The sequence below is a fragment of the Aulonocara sp. 'chitande type north' Nkhata Bay genome, linkage group LG10 (assembly GCF_057382095.1).
Source record: "Aulonocara sp. 'chitande type north' Nkhata Bay isolate Kocher_YH1m ecotype deep benthic linkage group LG10, A_spYH_male_GT1.1, whole genome shotgun sequence".
In the NCBI taxonomy this organism is placed as follows: domain Eukaryota; kingdom Metazoa; phylum Chordata; class Actinopteri; order Cichliformes; family Cichlidae; genus Aulonocara; species Aulonocara sp. 'chitande type north' Nkhata Bay.
This window is the reverse complement of record NC_141353.1, coordinates 27,050,688-27,070,380: the sequence shown is the minus strand read 5'-3', so window position 1 is coordinate 27,070,380 and position 19,693 is coordinate 27,050,688.

The window sequence follows — 19,693 nt, the reverse complement described above, 5'->3', positions numbered from 1 at the left end:
TTCCTATTCTTTTGGACATGACTGCTTCTATTTTTCTCATTTTTAACATTTATATTTTTAATTTTATTCAACTTTATTCAACAAAAATTTCCCATGTATTTCAATGGGGAGACCCTTCAAATTCTCATTCAACTTACTCATTTTTAAACTCTTACTACTTCCACATACATTGACATAGAGCCACCATTCAAACTTTAAAACGAAGACAAGACATTCAACTATTCAACTTGTATTTATCTTTTCAATATCTATTATACTTTTTCTTCAGTTCCAGTTTAAGTTTCATGATGTTTTTTCACCCGTTTCAGAGTTTATAATGGGTGTGTATGGGACGGAATGTTGGGGCTAGAGTGAGGCAGCTCAACTGCTAGAGTGAGAGGAGCAAAAAAATTAATCTTAAAATCTTTTTTAAAACTGCTGCTGTGTCCGCAGTGTTTGCTCTACAGGTATGATTTTACCCTCAAAACGTAGCCATCGCTGTCCTCTTTCATCCAATGTGTTTACTATTGTCCTAGGTGTTATGGTTCTTTCGTAAATGTCACCAATGCACAGCCTCCTCCCTCCAACTCTTCCATAGACTCTAATGTTAAAATGGCTCAGAAGGTTCGTTTGAAAATCAGAAGAGCATGGTGTCTTTCCACTGTCACCACGTCCATATAATAAGCTCCACAGGCATGAAAACTGAGAATTCAGTAGACTAGACATTGCTGTCACTCACGGTGAAAGAATTTTGTCAATACGACTTTTACTTTTCATTTGGGAACGATTTGTTTCGGCCTGACTTTTCTGTTCATTTTAAGCAGCAAAAGTGAGGCGCATGTCTGTGTACGTGTGTATGGAGCCCTTGGGTGCGGTCACTATAGCAACCAGGCTCACACCTGCCTGCTTAACGAGCTCTCTCTCTCACTCTGCCAAGATTCATCTTAAACACTTCTCTTTCAACTGCTGCTGTCTCCACAGTGTTACAGCCATCATTTTACCCTCAAAACGTCGCCATCGTTGTTCTCTTTCCAACATCTTGTCTTTCAAAGCTCAGAGATGTAAACTTTTTAAACTGTGTGGATCCAAGTGGAGGGATCACATTTTAGTCATTCAGTGATTCAAAGAATATGACCTTTTAATATTCATTCAGATGTTTTCTGACTCTAAATGTTCTTTTCTCATTTCTTAGGGTTTTCTAATTTACATTTAAAACATTTTCAGTTTTTTTCCAACTCCTTCTTCTGTGTAACCTTCAGCTTTTAGCAGTTCAGCACCTTTGTTTTCAGGTTAAATTCGTTTTTTTTTTGTTTTTTTTTAATCTCATTCAATATTTTTAACTCAAAATTCAGCAATTAATTCATTTCAGTGCATACATTCAGATTCAAGCATTCACACTGCAGTTTCTTCAGAAAATGCACTTTCTAGTTATTAGTGTGAATGCTTGAAAAGCATTCACAGTATTGTTCTTCTAATCTTTATTATTAGTGTGAATGCTTGAAAAGCATTCACAGTATTGTTCTTCTAATCTTTATTCTATTTTATTTATTATTCTGTATTCCGTACGTTTTTTGTAATCTATCTCCTTCAAAACCGTTCAACTTAGAAAAACCATTCAAACACCGTTAGATTCCTATTCTTTTGGACATGACTGCTTCTATTTTTCTCATTTCTAACATTTATATTTTTAATTTTATTCAACTTTATTTAACAAAAATTTATAATGTATTTCAATGGAGAGACCCTTCAAATTCTCATTCAAATTCCTCCTCTTTAAACTGTATCTACTTCAACATACGTTCACATAGAGCCTCCATTCAAACTTTAAAACGAAGACAAGACATTCAACTATTCAACTTGTATTTATCTTTTCAATATCTATTATACTTTTTCTTCAGTTCCAGTTTAAGTTTCATGATGTTTTTTCAGCCGTTTCAGAGTTTATAATGGGTGTGTATGGGACGGAATGTTGGGGCTAGAGTGAGACAGCTCAACTGCTAGAGTGAGAGGAGCAAAAAAAATAATCTTAAAATCTTTTTTAAAACTGCTGCTGTGTCCGCAGCGTTTGCTCTACAGGTATGATTTTACCCTCAAAACGTAGCCATGGCTGTCCTCTTTCATCCAACGTGTTTACTATTGTACTAGGTGTTATGGTTCTTTCATAAATGTCACCAATGCACAGCCTCCTCCCTCCAACTCTTCCATAGACTCTAATGTTAAAATGGCTCAGAAGGTTCGTTTGAAAATCAGAAGAGCATGGTGTCTTTCCACTGTCACCACGTCCATATAATAAACTCCACAGACATGAAAACTGAGAATTTGGTAGACTGGACATTGCTGCCGCTCACGGTGAAAGAATTTTGTCAATACGACCTATACTTTTCATTTGGGAGCGATTTGTTTAGGGCTGACGTTTCTGTTCATTTTAAGCAGCAAAAGTGAGGCGCATGTCTGTGTACGTGTGTATGGAGCCATTGGGTGCGGTCACTATAGCAACCAGGCTCACACCTGCCTGCTTAACGAGCTCTGCCTGCCACTGTACCAAGATTCATCTTAAACACTTCTCTTTCAACTGCTGCTGTGTCCACAGTGTTACAGCCATCATTTTACCCTCAAAATGTCACCATCGTTGTTCTCTTTCCAACATTGTCTTTCAAAGCTCAGACGTTTACATTTTTTAAACTGTGTGGATCCAAGCGGAGGGATCACATTTTAGTCATTCAGTGATTCAAAGAATATGAACTTTTAATATTCTTTCAGATGTTTTCTGACTCTAAATGTTCTTTTCTCAGTTCTGAGGTTTTTCTAATTTACAATTAAAACATTTTCAGCTTTTTTCCAACTTCTTCTTCTGTGTAACCTTCAGCTTTTAGCAGTTCAGCACTTTTGTTTTCACGTTAAATTCGGATTTTTTTTTTATCTCATTCAAAATTTTTAACTCAAAATTCAGCAATTAATTCATTTCAGTGCATACATTCAGATTCAAGCATTCACACTGCAGTTTCTTCAGAAAATGCACTTTCTAGTTATATTTTATTATTATTATCTATTCCGTACGTTTTTTGAAAGCCAACTCCTTCAAAACTGTTCAACTTAGAAAAACCATTCAAACACCGTTAGATTCCTATTCTTTTGGACAACATTGCTTCTATTTTTCTCATTTTTAACATTTATATTTTTAATTTTATTCAACTTTTTTCAACAAAAATTTATAATGTATTTCAATGGGGAGACCCTTCAAATTCTCATTCAACTTCATCCTCTTTAAACTGTATCTACTTCCACATACATTGACATAGAGCCACCATTCAAACTTTAAAACGAAGACAAGACATTCAACTATTCAACTTGTATTTATCTTTTCAATATCTATTATACTTTTTCTTCAGTTCCAGTTTAAGTTTCACGATGTTTTTTCACCCGTTTCAGAGTTTATAATGGGTGTGTATGGGACGGAATGTTGGGGCTAGAGTGAGACAGCTCAACTGCTAGAGTGAGAGGAGCAAAAAAATTAATCTTAAAATATTTTTTAAAACTGCTGCTGTGTCCGCAGCGTTTGCTCTATAGGTATGATTTTACCCTCAAAACGTAGCCATCGCTGTCCTCTTTCATCCAATGTGTTTACTATTGTACTAGGTGTTATGGTTCTTTCATAAATGTCACCAATGCACAGCCTCCTCCCTCCAACTCTTCCATAGACTCTAATGTTAAAATTGCTCAGAAGGTTCGTTTGAAAATCAGAAGAGCATGGTGTCTTTACACTGTCACCACGTCCATATAATAAACTCCACAGGCATGAAAACTGAGAATTTGGTAGACTGGACATTGCTGCCGCTCACGGTGAAAGAATTTTGTCAATACGACCTATACTTTTCATTTGGGAGCGATTTGTTTAGGGCTGACGTTTCTGTTCATTTTAAGCAGCAAAAGTGAGGCGCATGTCTGTGTACGTGTGTATGGAGCCATTGGGTGCGGTCACTATAGCAACCAGGCTCACACCTGCCTGCTTAACGAGCTCTCTCTCTCACTCTGCCAAGATTCATCTTAAGCACTTCTCTTTCAACTGTTGCTGTGTCCACAGTGTTACAGCCATCATTTTACCCTCAAATTGTCGCCATCGTTGTTCTTTTTCCAACATCTTGTCTTTCAAAGCTCAGAGATGTAAACTTTTTAAACTGTGTGGGTCCAAGTGGAGGGATCACATTTTAGTCATTCAGTGATTCAAAGAATATGACCTTTTAATATTCTTTCAGATGTTTTCTGACTCTAAATGTTCTTTTCTCATTTCTTAGGGTTTTCTAATTTACAATTAAAACATTTTCAGCTTTTTTTTCCAACTTCTTCTTCTGTGTAACCTTCAGCTTTTAGCAGTTCAGCACTTTTGGTTTCACGTTAAATTCGGGATTTTTTTTTTTCTCGTTCAAAATTTTTAACTCAAAATTCAGCAATTAATTCATTTCAGTGCATACATTCAGATTCAAGCATTCACACTGCAGTTTCTTCAGAAAATGCACTTTCTAGTTATTAGTGTGAATGCTTGAAAAGCATTCACAGTATTGTTATTCTAATCTTTATTATTATTATTATTATTATATTTTATTCTGTATTCCGTACGTTTTTTGTAATCCTACTCCTTCAAAACCGTTCAACTTAGAAAAACCATTCCAACACCGTTAGATTCCTATTCTTTTGGACAACACTGCTTCCATTTTTCATATTTTTAACATTTATATTTTTAATTTTATTCAACTTTATTCAACAAAAATTTATAATGTATTTCAATGGGGAGACCCTTCAAATCCTCATTCAACTTACTCATTTTTAAACTCTTACTACTTCCACATACATTGACATAGAGCCACCATTCAAACTTTAAAACGAAGACAAGACATTCAACTATTCAACTTGCATTTATCTTTTCAATATCTTTTATACTTTTTCTTCAGTTCCAGTTTAAGTTTCATGATGTTTTTTCACCCGTTTCAGAGTTTATAATGGGTGTGTATGGGACGGAATGTTGGGGCTAGAGTGAGGCAGCTCAACTGCTAGAGTGAGAGGAGCAAAAAAATTAATCTTAAAATCTTTTTTAAAACTGCTGCTGTGTCCACAGCGTTTGCTCTACAGGTATGATTTTACCCTCAAAACGTAGCCATGGCTGTCCTCTTTCATCCAATGTGTTTACTATTGTACTAGGTGTTATGGTTCTTTCGTAAATGTCACCAATGCACAGCCTCCTCCCTCCAACTCTTCCATAGACTCTAATGTTAAAATGGCTCAGAAGGTTCGTTTGAAAATCAGAAGAGCATGGTGTCTTTACACTGTCACCACGTCCATATAATAAACTCCACAGGCATGAAAACTGAGAATTCAGTAGACTAGAAGCTGCTGTCGCTCACGGTGAAAGAATTTCGTCAATACGACTTGTACTTTTCATATGGGAACGATTTGTTTCGGCCTGACTTTTCTGTTCATTTTAAGCAGCAAAAGTGAGGTGCATGTCTGTGTCGTGTGTATGGAGCCATTGGGTGCGGTCACTATAGCAACCAGGCTCACACCTGCCTGCTTAACGAGCTCTGCCTGCCACTGTACCAAGATTCATCTTAAGCACTTCTCTTTCAACTGCTGCTGTGTCCACAGTGTCACAGCCATCATTTTACCCTCAAATTGTCGCCATTATTGTTCTCTTTCCAACACCGTGTCTTTCAAAGCTCAGGCATTTAAACTTTTTAAACTGTGTGGATCAAAGTGGAGGGATCACATTTGAGTCATTCAGTGATTCAAAGAATATGACCTTTTAATATTCATTCAGATGTTTTCTGACTCTAAATGTTCTTTTCTCATTTCTTAGGGTTTTCTAATTTACATTTAAAACATTTTCAGTTTTTTTCCAACTCCTTCTTCTGTGTAACCTTCAGCTTTTAGCAGTTCAGCACCTTTGTTTTCAGGTTAAATTCGTTTTTTTTGTTTTTTTTTAATCTCATTCAATATTTTTAACTCAAAATTCAGCAATTAATTCATTTCAGTGCATACATTCAGATTCAAGCATTCACACTGCAGTTTCTTCAGAAAATGCACTTTCTAGTTATTATTATATTTTATTCTGTATTCCGTACGTTTTTTGTAATCCTATAACTTCAAAACCGTTCAACTTAGAAAAACCATTCAAACACCGTTAGATTCCTATTCTTTTGGACAACACTGCTTCTATTTTTCATATTTTTAACATTTATATTTTTAATTTTATTCAACTTTATTCAACAAAAATTTATAATGTATTTCAATGGGGAGACCCTTCAAATCCTCATTCAACTTACTCATTTTTAAACTCTTACTACTTCCACATACATTGACATAGAGCCACCATTCAAACTTTAAAACGAAGACAAGACATTCAACTATTCAACTTGTATTTATCTTTTCAATATCTATTATACTTTTTCTTCAGTTCCAGTTTAACTTTCATGATGTTTTTTCACCCGTTTCAGAGTTTATAATGGGTGTGTATGGGACGGAATGTTGGGGCTAGAGTGAGACAGCTCAACTGCTAGAGTGAGAGGAGCAAAAAAATTAATCTTAAAATCTTTTTTAAAACTGCTGCTGTGTCCACAGCGTTTGCTCTACAGGTATGATTTTACCCTCAAAACGTAGCCATGGCTGTCCTCTTTCATCCAATGTGTTTACTATTGTACTAGGTGTTATGGTTCTTTCATAAATGTCACCAATGCACAGCCTCCTCCCTCCAACTCTTCCATAGACTCTAATGTTAAAATGGCTCAGAAGGTTCGTTTGAAAATCAGAAGAGCATGGTGTCTTTACACTGTCACCACGTCCATATAATAAACTCCACAGGCATGAAAACTGAGAATTAGGTAGACTAGACATGGCTGTCGCTCACGGTGAAAGAATTTTGTCAATACGACATGTACTTTTCATTTGGGAAGAATTTGTTTGGGCCTGACTTTTCTGTTCATTTTAAGCAGCAAAAGTGAGGTGCATGTCTGTGTACGTGTGTATGGAGCCATTGGGTGCAGTCACTATAGCAACCAGGCTCACACCTGCCTGCTTAACGAGCTCTGCCTGCCACTGTGCCAAGATTCATCTTAAGCACTTCTCTTTCAACTGCTGCTGTGTCCACAGTGTTACAGCCATCATTTTACCCTCAAATTGTCGCCATTATTGTTCTCTTTCCAACACCGTGTCTTTCAAAGCTCAGGCATTTAAACTTTTTAAACTGTGTGGATCAAAGTGGAGGGATCACATTTGAGTCATTCAGTGATTCAAAGAATATGACCTTTTAATATTCATTCAGATGTTTTCTGACTCTAAATGTTCTTTTCTCATTTCTTAGGGTTTTCTAATTTACATTTAAAACATTTTCAGTTTTTTTCCAACTCCTTCTTCTGTGTAACCTTCAGCTTTTAGCAGTTCAGCACTTTTGTTTTCAGGTTAAATTCGGGTTTTTTTTTTTATCTCATTCAATATTTTTAACTCAAAATTCAGTAATTAATTCATTTCAGTGCATACATTCAGATTCAAGCATTCACACTGCAGTTTCTTCAGAAAATGCACTTTCTAGTCTTTATTATTAGTGTGAATGCTTGAAAAGCATTCACAGTATTGTTCTTCTAATCTTTATTATTATATTTTATTCTGTATTCCGTACGTTTTTTGAAAGCCTACTCCTTCAAAACCGTTCAACTTAGAAAAACCATTCAAACATCGTTAGATTCCTATTATTTTGGACAACATTGCTTCTATTTTTCTCATTTTTAACATTTATATTTTTAATTTTATTCAACTTTATTCAACAAAAATTTCCCATGTATTTCAATGGGGAGACCCTTCAAATTCTCATTCAACTTACTCATTTTTAAACTCTTACTACTTCAACATACGTTCACATAGAGCCACCATTCAAACTTTAAAACGAAGACAAGACATTCAACTATTCAACTTGTATTTATCTTTTCAATATCTATTATACTTTTTCTTCAGTTCCAGTTTAAGTTTCATGATGTTTTTTCACCCGTTTCAGAGTTTATAATGGGTGTGTATGGGACGGAATGTTGGGGCTAGAGTGAGGCAGCTCAACTGCTAGAGTGAGAGGAGCAAAAAAATTAATCTTAAAATCTTTTTTAAAACTGCTGCTGTGTCCTCAGCGTTTGCTCTACAGGTATGATTTTACCCTCAAAACGTAGCCATCGCTGTCCTCTTTCATCCAATGTGTTTACTATTGTCCTAGGTGTTACGGTTCTTTCATAAATGTCACCAATGCACAGCCTCCTCCTTCCAACTCTTCCATAGACTCTAATGTTAAAATGGCTCAGAAGGTTCGTTTGAAAATCAGAAGAGCATGGTGTCTTTCCACTGTCACCACGTCCATATAATAAACTCCACAGGCATGAAAACTGAGAATTCAGTAGACTAGACATTGCTGTCACTCACGGTGAAAGAATTTTGTCAATACGACTTTTACTTTTCATTTGGGAACGATTTGTTTCGGCCTGACTTTTCTGTTCATTTTAAGCAGCAAAAGTGAGGCGCATGTCTGTGTCGTGTGTATGGAGCCATTGGGTGCGGTCACTATAGCAACCAGGCTCACACCTGCCTGCTTAACGAGCTCTGCCTGCCACTGTACCAAGATTCATCTTAAACACTTCTCTTTCAACTGCTGCTGTGTCCACAGTGTTACAGCCATCATTTTACCCTCAAATTGTCGCCATTATTGTTCTCTTTCCAACACCGTATCTTTCAAAGCTCAGGCATTTAAACTTTTTAAACTGTGTGGGTCCAAGTGGAGGGATCACATTTTAGTCATTCAGTGATTCAAAGAATATGACTTTTTAATATTCTTTCAGATGTTTTCTGACTCTAAATGTTCTTTTCTCATTTCTTAGGTTTTTCTAATTTACAATTAAAACATTTTCAGCTTTTTTCCAACTTCTTCTTCTGTGTAACCTTCAGCTTTTAGCAGTTCAGCACTTTTGTTTTCAGGTTAAATTCGGGTTTTTTTTTTATCTCATTCAAGATTTTTAACTTAAATTCAGTAATTAATTCATTTCAGTGCATACATTCAGATTCAAGCATTCACACTGCAGTTTCTTCAGAAAATGCACTTTCTAGTTATTAGTGTGAATGCTTGAAAAGCATTCACAGTATTGTTGTTGTAATCTTTATTATTATTATTATTATTATATTTTATTCTGTATTCCGTACGTTTTTTGTAATCCTACTCCTTCAAAACCGTTCAACTTAGAAAAACCATTCCAACACCGTTAGATTCCTATTCTTTTGGACAACACTGCTTCCATTTTTCATATTTTTAACATTTATATTTTTAATTTTATTCAACTTTATTCAACAAAAATTTATAATGTATTTCAATGGGGAGACCCTTCAAATCCTCATTCAACTTACTCATTTTTAAACTCTTACTACTTCCACATACATTGACATAGAGCCACCATTCAAACTTTAAAACGAAGACAAGACATTCAACTATTCAACTTGCATTTATCTTTTCAATATCTATTATACTTTTTCTTCAGTTCCAGTTTAAGTTTCATGATGTTTTTTCACCCGTTTCAGAGTTTATAATGGGTGTGTATGGGACGGAATGTTGGGGCTAGAGTGAGGCAGCTCAACTGCTAGAGTGAGAGGAGCAAAAAAAATAATCTTAAAATCTTTTTTAAAACTGCTGCTGTGTCCGCAGCGTTTGCTCTACAGGTATGATTTTACCCTCAAAACGTAGCCATGGCTGTCCTCTTTCATCCAATGTGTTTACTATTGTACTAGGTGTTATGGTTCTTTCATAAATGTCACCAATGCACAGCCTCCTCCCTCCAACTCTTCCATAGACTCTAATGTTAAAATGGCTCAGAAGGTTCGTTTGAAAATCAGAAGAGCATGGTGTCTTTCCACTGTCACCACGTCCATATAATAAACTCCACAGACATGAAAACTGAGAATTTGGTAGACTAGACATTGCTGTCGCTCACAGTGAAAGAATTTTGTCAATACGACTTTTACTTTTCATTTGGGAACGATTTGTTTCGGCCTGACTTTTCTGTTCATTTTAAGCAGCAAAAGTGAGGTGCATGTCTGTGTCCGTGTGTATGGAGCCATTGGGTGCGGTCACTATAGCAACCAGGCTCACACCTGCCTGCTTAACGAGCTCTCTCTCACTCTGCCAAGATTCATCTTAAACACTTCTCTTTCAACTGCTGCTGTGTCCACAGTGTTAAAGCCATCATTTTACCCTCAAAACGTCGCCATCGTTGTTCTTTTTCCAACATCTTGTCTTTCAAAGCTCAGAGATGTAAACTTTTTAAACTAAGTGGAGGGATCACATTTGAGTCATTCAGTGATTCAAAGAATATGACCTTTTAATATTCTTTCAGATGTTTTCTGACTCTAAATGTTCTTTTCTCATTTCTTAGGTTTTTCTAATTTACAATTAAAACATTTTCAGCTTTTTTCCAACTTCTTCTTCTGTGTAACCTTCAGCTTTTAGCAGTTCAGCACTTTTGTTTTCAGGTTAAATTCGTTTTTGTTTTTTGTTTTTTTTTAATCTCATTCAATATTTTTAACTCAAAATTCAGCAATTAATTCATTTCAGTACATACATTCAGATTCAAGCATTCACACTGCAGTTTCTTCAGAAAATGCACTTTCTAGTTATTATTATATTTTATTTTTCCGTACGTTTTTTGTAAGCCTACTCCTTCAAAACCGTTCAACTTAGAAAAACCATTCAAACACCGTTAGATTCCTATTATTTTGGACAACACTGCTTCTAAATTTCATATTTTTAACATTTATATTTTTAATTTTATTCAACTTTATTCAACAAAAATTTATAATGTATTTCAATGGGGAGACCCTTCAAATCCTCATTCAACTTACTCATTTTTAAACTCTTACTACTTCCACATACATTGACATAGAGCCACCATTCAAACTTTAAAACGAAGACAAGACATTCAACTATTCAACTTGTATTTATCTTTTCAATATCTATTATACTTTTTCTTCAGTTCCAGTTTAAGTTTCATGATGTTTTTTCACCCGTTTCAGAGTTTATAATGGGTGTGTATGGGACGGAATGTTGGGGCTAGAGTGAGACAGCTCAACTGCTAGAGTGAGAGGAGCAAAAAAATTAATCTTAAAATCTTTTTTAAAACTGCTGCTGTGTCCACAGCGTTTGCTCTACAGGTATGATTTTACCCTCAAAACGTAGCCATGGCTGTCCTCTTTCATCCAATGTGTTTACTATTGTACTAGGTGTTATGGTTCTTTCATAAATGTCACCAATGCACAGCCTCCTCCCTCCAACTCTTCCATAGACTCTAATGTTAAAATGGCTCAGAAGGTTCGTTTGAAAATCAGAAGAGCATGGTGTCTTTACACTGTCACCACGTCCATATAATAAACTCCACAGGCATGAAAACTGAGAATTAGGTAGACTAGACATGGCTGTCGCTCACGGTGAAAGAATTTTGTCAATACGACATGTACTTTTCATTTGGGAAGAATTTGTTTGGGCCTGACTTTTCTGTTCATTTTAAGCAGCAAAAGTGAGGTGCATGTCTGTGTACGTGTGTATGGAGCCATTGGGTGCAGTCACTATAGCAACCAGGCTCACACCTGCCTGCTTAACGAGCTCTGCCTGCCACTGTGCCAAGATTCATCTTAAACACTTCTCTTTCAACTGCTGCTGTGTCCACAGTGTTAAAGCCATCATTTTACCCTCAAAACGTCGCCATCGTTGTTCTTTTTCCAACATCTTGTCTTTCAAAGCTCAGAGACGTAAACTTTTTAAACTGTGTGGGTCCAAGTGGAGGGATCACATTTTAGTCATTCAGTGATTCAAAGAATATGACCTTTTAATATTCTTTCAGACGTTTTCTGACTCTAAATGTTCTTTTCTCATTTCTTAGGTTTTTCTAATTTAAAATTAAAACATTTTCAGCTTTTTTCCAACTTCTTCTTCTGTGTAACCTTCAGCTTTTAGCAGTTCAGCACTTTTGTTTTCAGGTTAAATTCGGGGTTTTTTTTTTTTATCTCATTCAAGATTTTTAACTTAAATTCAGTAATTAATTCATTTCAGTGCATACATTCAGATTCAAGCATTCACACTGCAGTTTCTTCAGAAAATGCACTTTCTAGTTAGTGTGAATGCTTGAAAAGCATTCACAGTATTGTTCTTCTAATCTTTATTCTATTTTTTTATTTATTATTATTCTGTATTCCGTACGTTTTTTGTAATCTATCTCCTTCAAAACCGTTCAACTTAGAAAAACCATTCAAACACCGTTAGATTCCTATTCTTTTGGACAACACTGCTTCTATTTTTCTCATTTTTAACATTTATATTTTTTATTTTATTCAACTTTATTTAACAAAAATTTATAATGTATTTCAATGGAGAGACCCTTCAAATTCTCATTCAAATTCCTCCTCTTTAAACTGTATCTACTTCCACATACATTGACATAGAGCCACCATTCAAACTTTAAAACGAAGACAAGACATTCAACTATTCAACTTGTATTTATCTTTTCAATATCTATTATACTTTTTCTTCAGTTCCAGTTTAAGTTTCATGATGTTTTTTCACCCGTTTCAGAGTTTATAATGGGTGTGTATGGGACGGAATGTTGGGGCTAGAGTGAGAGAGCTCAACTGCTAGAGTGAGAGGAGCAAAAAAATTAATCTTAAAATCTTTTTTAAAACTGCTGCTGTGTCCGCAGCGTTTGCTCTACAGGTATGATTTTACCCTCAAAACGTAGCCATGGCTGTCCTCTTTCATCCAATGTGTTTACTATTGTACTAGGTGTTATGGTTCTTTCATAAATGTCACCAATGCACAGCCTCCTCCCTCCAACTCTTCCATAGACTCTAATGTTAAAATGGCTCAGAAGGTTGGTTTGAAAATCAGAAGAGCATGGTGTCTTTCCACTGTCACCACGTCCATATAATAAGCTCCACAGGCATGAAAACTGAGAATTAGGTAGACTAGACATTGCTGTCGCTCACGGTGAAAGAATTTTGTCAATACGACTTTTACTTTTCATTTGGGAGCGATTTGTTTCGGCCTGACTTTTCTGTTCATTTTAAGCAGCAAAAGTGAGGCGCATGTCTGTGTACGTGTGTATGGAGCCATTGGGTGCGGTCACTATAGCAACCAGGCTCACACCTGCCTGCTTAACGAGCTCTGCCTGCCACTGTACCAAGATTCATCTTAAGCACTTCTCTTTCAACTGCTGCTGTCTCCACAGTGTTACAGCCATCATTTTACCCTCAAATTGTCGCCATTATTGTTCTCTTTCCAACACCGTATCTTTCAAAGCTCAGGCATTTAAACTTTTTAAACTGTGTGGATCAAAGTGGAGGGATCACATTTGAGTCATTCAGTGATTCAAAGAATATGACCTTTTAATATTCATTCAGATGTTTTCTGACTCTAAATGTTCTTTTCTCATTTCTTAGGGTTTTCTAATTTACATTTAAAACATTTTCAGTTTTTTTCCAACTCCTTCTTCTGTGTAACCTTCAGCTTTTAGCAGTTCAGCACCTTTGTTTTCAGGTTAAATTCGTTTTTTTTTTTTGTTGTTGTTTTTTAATCTCATTCAATATTTTTAACTCAAAATTCAGCAATTAATTCATTTCAGTGCATACATTCAGATTCAAGCATTCACACTGCAGTTTCTTCAGAAAATGCACTTTCTAGTTATTAGTGTGAATGCTTGAAAAGCATTCACAGTATTGTTATTCTAATCTTTATTATTATTATTATTATTATATTTTATCTATTCCGTACGTTTTTTGTAATCCTATAACTTCAAAACCGTTCAACTTAGAAAAACCATTCAAACACCGTTAGATTCCTATTCTTTTGGACAACACTGCTTCTATTTTTCATATTTTTAACATTTATATTTTTAATTTTATTCAACTTTATTCAACAAAAATTTATAATGTATTTCAATGGGGAGACCCTTCGAATCCTCATTCAACTTACTCATTTTTAAACTCTTACTACTTCCACATACATTGACATAGAGCCACCATTCAAACTTTAAAACGAAGACAAGACATTCAACTATTCAACTTGTATTTATCTTTTCAATATCTATTATACTTTTTCTTCAGTTCCAGTTTAAGTTTCATGATGTTTTTTCACCCGTTTCAGAGTTTATAATGGGTGTGTATGGGATGGAATGTTGGGGCTAGAGTGAGGCAGCTCAACTGCTAGAGTGAGAGGAGCAAAAAAATTAATCTTAAAATCTTTTTTAAAACTGCTGCTGTGTCCGCAGCGTTTGCTCTACAGGTATGATTTTACCCTCAAAACGTAGCCATGGCTGTCCTCTTTCATCCAATGTGTTTACTATTGTACTAGGTGTTGTGGTTCTTTCATAAATGTCACCAATGCACAGCCTCCTCCCTCCAACTCTTCCATAGACTCTAATGTTAAAATGGCTCAGAAGGTTCGTTTGAAAATCAGAAGAGCATGGTGTCTTTCCACTGTCACCACGTCCATATAATAAGCTCCACAGGCATGAAAACTGAGAATTAGGTAGACTAGACATTGCTGTCGCTCACGGTGAAAGAATTTTGTCAATACGACTTTTACTTTTCATTTGGGAGCGATTTGTTTCGGCCTGACTTTTCTGTTCATTTTAAGCAGCAAAAGTGAGGCGCATGTCTGTGTACGTGTGTATGGAGCCATTGGGTGCGGTCACTATAGCAACCAGGCTCACACCTGCCTGCTTAACGAGCTCTCTCTGCCACTCTGCCAAAATTCATCTTAAGCACTTCTCTTTCAACTGCTGCTGTGTCCACAGTGTTAAAGCCATCATTTTACGCTCAAAACGTCGCCATTATTGTTCTTTTTCCAACATCTTGTCTTTCAAAGCTCAGACATTTAAACTTTTTAAACTGTGTGGATCCAAGTGGAGGGATCACATTTTAGTCATTCAGTGATTCAAAGAATATGACCTTTTAATATTCTTTCAGATGTTTTCTGACTCTAAATGTTCTTTTCTCATTTCTTAGGTTTTTCTAATTTACAATTAAAACATTTTCAGCTTTTTTCCAACTTCTTCTTCTGTGTAACCTTCAGCTTTTAGCAGTTCAGCACTTTTGTTTTCAGGTTAAATTCGGGTTTTTTTTTTAATCTCATTCAAAATTTTTAACTTAAATTCAGTAATTATTTCATTTCAATGCATACATTCAGATTCAAGCATTCACACTGCAGTTTCTTCAGAAAATGCACTTTCTAGTTATTATTATATTTTATTCTGTATTCCGTACGTTTTTTGTAATCCTATAACTTCAAAACCGTTCAACTTAGAAAAACCATTCAAACACCGTTAGATTCCTATTCTTTTGGACAACACTGCTTCTATTTTTCATATTTTTAACATTTATATTTTTAATTTTATTCAACTTTATTCAACAAAAATTTATAATGTATTTCAATGGGGAGACCCTTCAAATCCTCATTCAACTTACTCATTTTTAAACTCTTACTACTTCCACATACATTGACATAGAGCCACCATTCAAACTTTAAAACGAAGACAAGACATTCAACTATTCAACTTGTATTTATCTTTTCAATATCTATTATACTTTTTCTTCAGTTCCAGTTTAAGTTTCATGATGTTTTTTCACCCGTTTCAGAGTTTATAATGGGTGTGTATGGGACGGAATGTTGGGGCTAGAGTGAGACAGCTCAACTGCTAGAGTGAGAGGAGCAAAAAAATTAATCTTAAAATCTTTTTTAAAACTGCTGCTGTGTCCACAGCGTTTGCTCTACAGGTATGATTTTACCCTCAAAACGTAGCCATGGCTGTCCTCTTTCATCCAATGTGTTTACTATTGTACTAGGTGTTATGGTTCTTTCATAAATGTCACCAATGCACAGCCTCCTCCCTCCAACTCTTCCATAGACTCTAATGTTAAAATGGCTCAGAAGGTTCGTTTGAAAATCAGAAGAGCATGGTGTCTTTCCACTGTCACCACGTCCATATAATAAGCTCCACAGGCATGAAAACTGAGAATACAGTAGACTAGACATTGCTGTCGCTCACGGTGAAAGAATTTTGTCAATACGACTTTTACTTTTCATTTGGGAGCGATTTGTTTCGGCCTGACTTTTCTGTTCATTTTAAGCAGCAAAAGTGAGGCGCATGTCTGTGTACGTGTGTATGGAGCCATTGGGTGCGGTCACTATAGCAACCAGGCTCACACCTGCCTGCTTAACGAGCTCTGCCTGCCACTGTACCAAGATTCATCTTAAGCACTTCTCTTTCAACTGCTGCTGTGTCCACAGTGTCACAGCCATCATTTTACCCTCAAAACGTCGCCATCGTTGTTCTTTTTCCAACATCTTGTCTTTCAAAGCTCAGAGATGTAAACTTTTTAAACTGTGTGGGTCCAAGTGGAGGGATCACATTTTAGTCATTCAGTGATTCAAAGAATATGACCTTTTAATATTCTTTCAGATGTTTTCTGACTCTAAATGTTCTTTTCTCATTTCTTAGGTTTTTCTAATTTACAATTAAAACATTTTCAGCTTTTTTCCAACTTCTTCTTCTGTGTAACCTTCAGCTTTTAGCAGTTCAGCACTTTTGTTTTCAGGTTAAATTCGTTTTTGTTTTTTTTTATCTCATTCAAAATTTTTAACTTAAATTCAGTAATTATTTCATTTCAATGCATACATTCAGATTCAAGCATTCACACTGCAGTTTCTTCAGAAAATGCACTTTCTAGTTAGTGTGAATGCTTGAAAAGCATTCACAGTATTGTTCTTCTAATCTTTATTATTATATTTTATTATTTTTCCGTACGTTTTTTAAAAGCCTACTCCTTCAAAACCGTTCAACTTAGAAAAACCATTCAAACATCGTTAGATTCCTATTATTTTGGACATGACTGCTTCTATTTTTCTCATTTTTAACATTTATATTTTTAATTTTATTCAACTTTATTCAACAAAAATTTCCCATGTATTTCAATGGGGAGACCCTTCAAATTCTCATTCAACTTACTCATTTTTAAACTCTTACTACTTCCACATACGTTGAGATAGAGCCACCATTCAAACTTTAAAACGAAGACAAGACATTCAACTATTCAACTTGTATTTATCTTTTCAATATCTATTATACTTTTTCTTCAGTTCCAGTTTAAGTTTCATGATGTTTTTTCACCCGTTTCAGAGTTTATAATGGGTGTGTATGGGACGGAATGTTGGGGCTAGAGTGAGGCAGCTCAACTGCTAGAGTGAGAGGAGCAAAAAAATTAATCTTAAAATCTTTTTTAAAACTGCTGCTGTGTCCACAGCGTTTGCTCTACATGTATGATTTTACCCTCAAAACGTAGCCATCGCCGTCCTCTTTCATCCAATGTGTTTACTATTGTCCTAGGTGTTATGGTTCTTTCATAAATGTCACCAATGCACAGCCTCCTCCCTCCAACTCTTCCATAGACTCTAATGTTAAAATGGCTCAGAAGGTTCGTTTGAAAATCAGAAGAGCATGGTGTCTTTCCACTGTCACCACGTCCATATAATAAACTCCACAGGCATGAAAACTGAGAATTCAGTAGACTAGAAGCTGCTGTCGCTCACGGTGAAAGAATTTTGTCAATACGACTTTTACTTTTCATTTGGGAACGATTTGTTTCGGCCTGACTTTTCTGTTCATTTTAAGCAGCAAAAGTGAGGCGCATGTCTGTGTACGTGTGTATGGAGCCATTGGGTGCGGTCACTATAGCAACCAGGCTCACACCTGCCTGCTTAACGAGCTCTCTCTCTCTCTCTGCCAAGATTGATCTCAAACACTTCTCTTTCAACTGCTGCTGTGTCCACAGTGTTACAGCCATCATTTTACCCTCAAAGTGTCGCCATCGTTGTTCTCTTTCCAACACCGTGTCTGTCAAAGCTCACACTTTTAAAATTTTTAAACTGTGTGGATCCAAGCGGAGGGATCACATTTTAGTCATTCAGTGATTCAAAGAATATGACCTTTTAATATTCATTCAGATGTTTTCTGACTCTAAATTTTCTTTTCTCATTTCTTAGGGTTTTCTAATTTACATTTAAAACATTTTCAGTTTTTTTCCAACTCCTTCTTCTGTGTAACCTTCAGCTTTTAGCAGTTCAGCACTTTTGTTTTCAGGGTAAATTCGGATTTTTTTTGTTTTTTTTTAATCTCATTCAATATTTTTAACTCAAAATTCAGCAATTAATTCATTTCAGTGCATACATTCAGATTCAAGCATTCACACTGCAGTTTCTTCAGAAAATGCACTTTCTAGTTATTAGTGTGAATGCTTGAAAAGCATTCACAGTATTGTTATTCGAATCTTTATTATTATTAGTGTGAATGCTTGAAAAGCATTCACAGTATTGTTCTTCGAATCTTTATTATTATTATTATTAGTGTGAATGCTTGAAAAGCATTCACAGTATTGTTCTTCTAATCTTTATTATTATATTTTATTCTGTATTCCGTACGTTTTTTGAAAGCCTACTCCTTCAAAACCGTTCAACTTAGAAAAACCATTCAAACATCGTTAGATTCCTATTATTTTGGACAACATTGCTTCTATTTTTCTCATTTTTAACATTTATATTTTTAATTTTATTCAACTTTATTCAACAAAAATTTCCCATGTATTTCAATGGGGAGACCCTTCAAATTCTCATTCAACTTACTCATTTTTAAACTCTTACTACTTCAACATACGTTCACATAGAGCCACCATTCAAACTTTAAAACGAAGACAAGACATTCAACTATTCAACTTGTATTTATCTTTTCAATATCTATTATACTTTTTCTTCAGTTCCAGTTTAAGTTTCATGATGTTTTTTCACCCGTTTCAGAGTTTATAATGGGTGTGTATGGGACGGAATGTTGGGGCTAGAGTGAGGCAGCTCAACTGCTAGAGTGAGAGGAGCAAAAAAATTAATCTTAAAATCTTTTTTAAAACTGCTGCTGTGTCCTCAGCGTTTGCTCTACAGGTATGATTTTACCCTCAAAACGTAGCCATCGCTGTCCTCTTTCATCCAATGTGTTTACTATTGTCCTAGGTGTTACGGTTCTTTCATAAATGTCACCAATGCACAGCCTCCTCCTTCCAACTCTTCCATAGACTCTAATGTTAAAATGGCTCAGAAGGTTCGTTTGAAAATCAGAAGAGCATGGTGTCTTTCCACTGTCACCACGTCCATATAATAAACTCCACAGGCATGAAAACTGAGAATTCAGTAGACTAGACATTGCTGTCACTCACGGTGAAAGAATTTTGTCAATACGACTTTTACTTTTCATTTGGGAACGATTTGTTTCGGCCTGACTTTTCTGTTCATTTTAAGCAGCAAAAGTGAGGCGCATGTCTGTGTCGTGTGTATGGAGCCATTGGGTGCGGTCACTATAGCAACCAGGCTCACACCTGCCTGCTTAACGAGCTCTGCCTGCCACTGTACCAAGATTCATCTTAAACACTTCTCTTTCAACTGCTGCTGTGTCCACAGTGTTACAGCCATCATTTTACCCTCAAATTGTCGCCATTATTGTTCTCTTTCCAACACCGTATCTTTCAAAGCTCAGGCATTTAAACTTTTTAAACTGTGTGGATCAAAGTGGAGGGATCACATTTGAGTCATTCAGTGATTCAAAGAATATGACCTTTTAATATT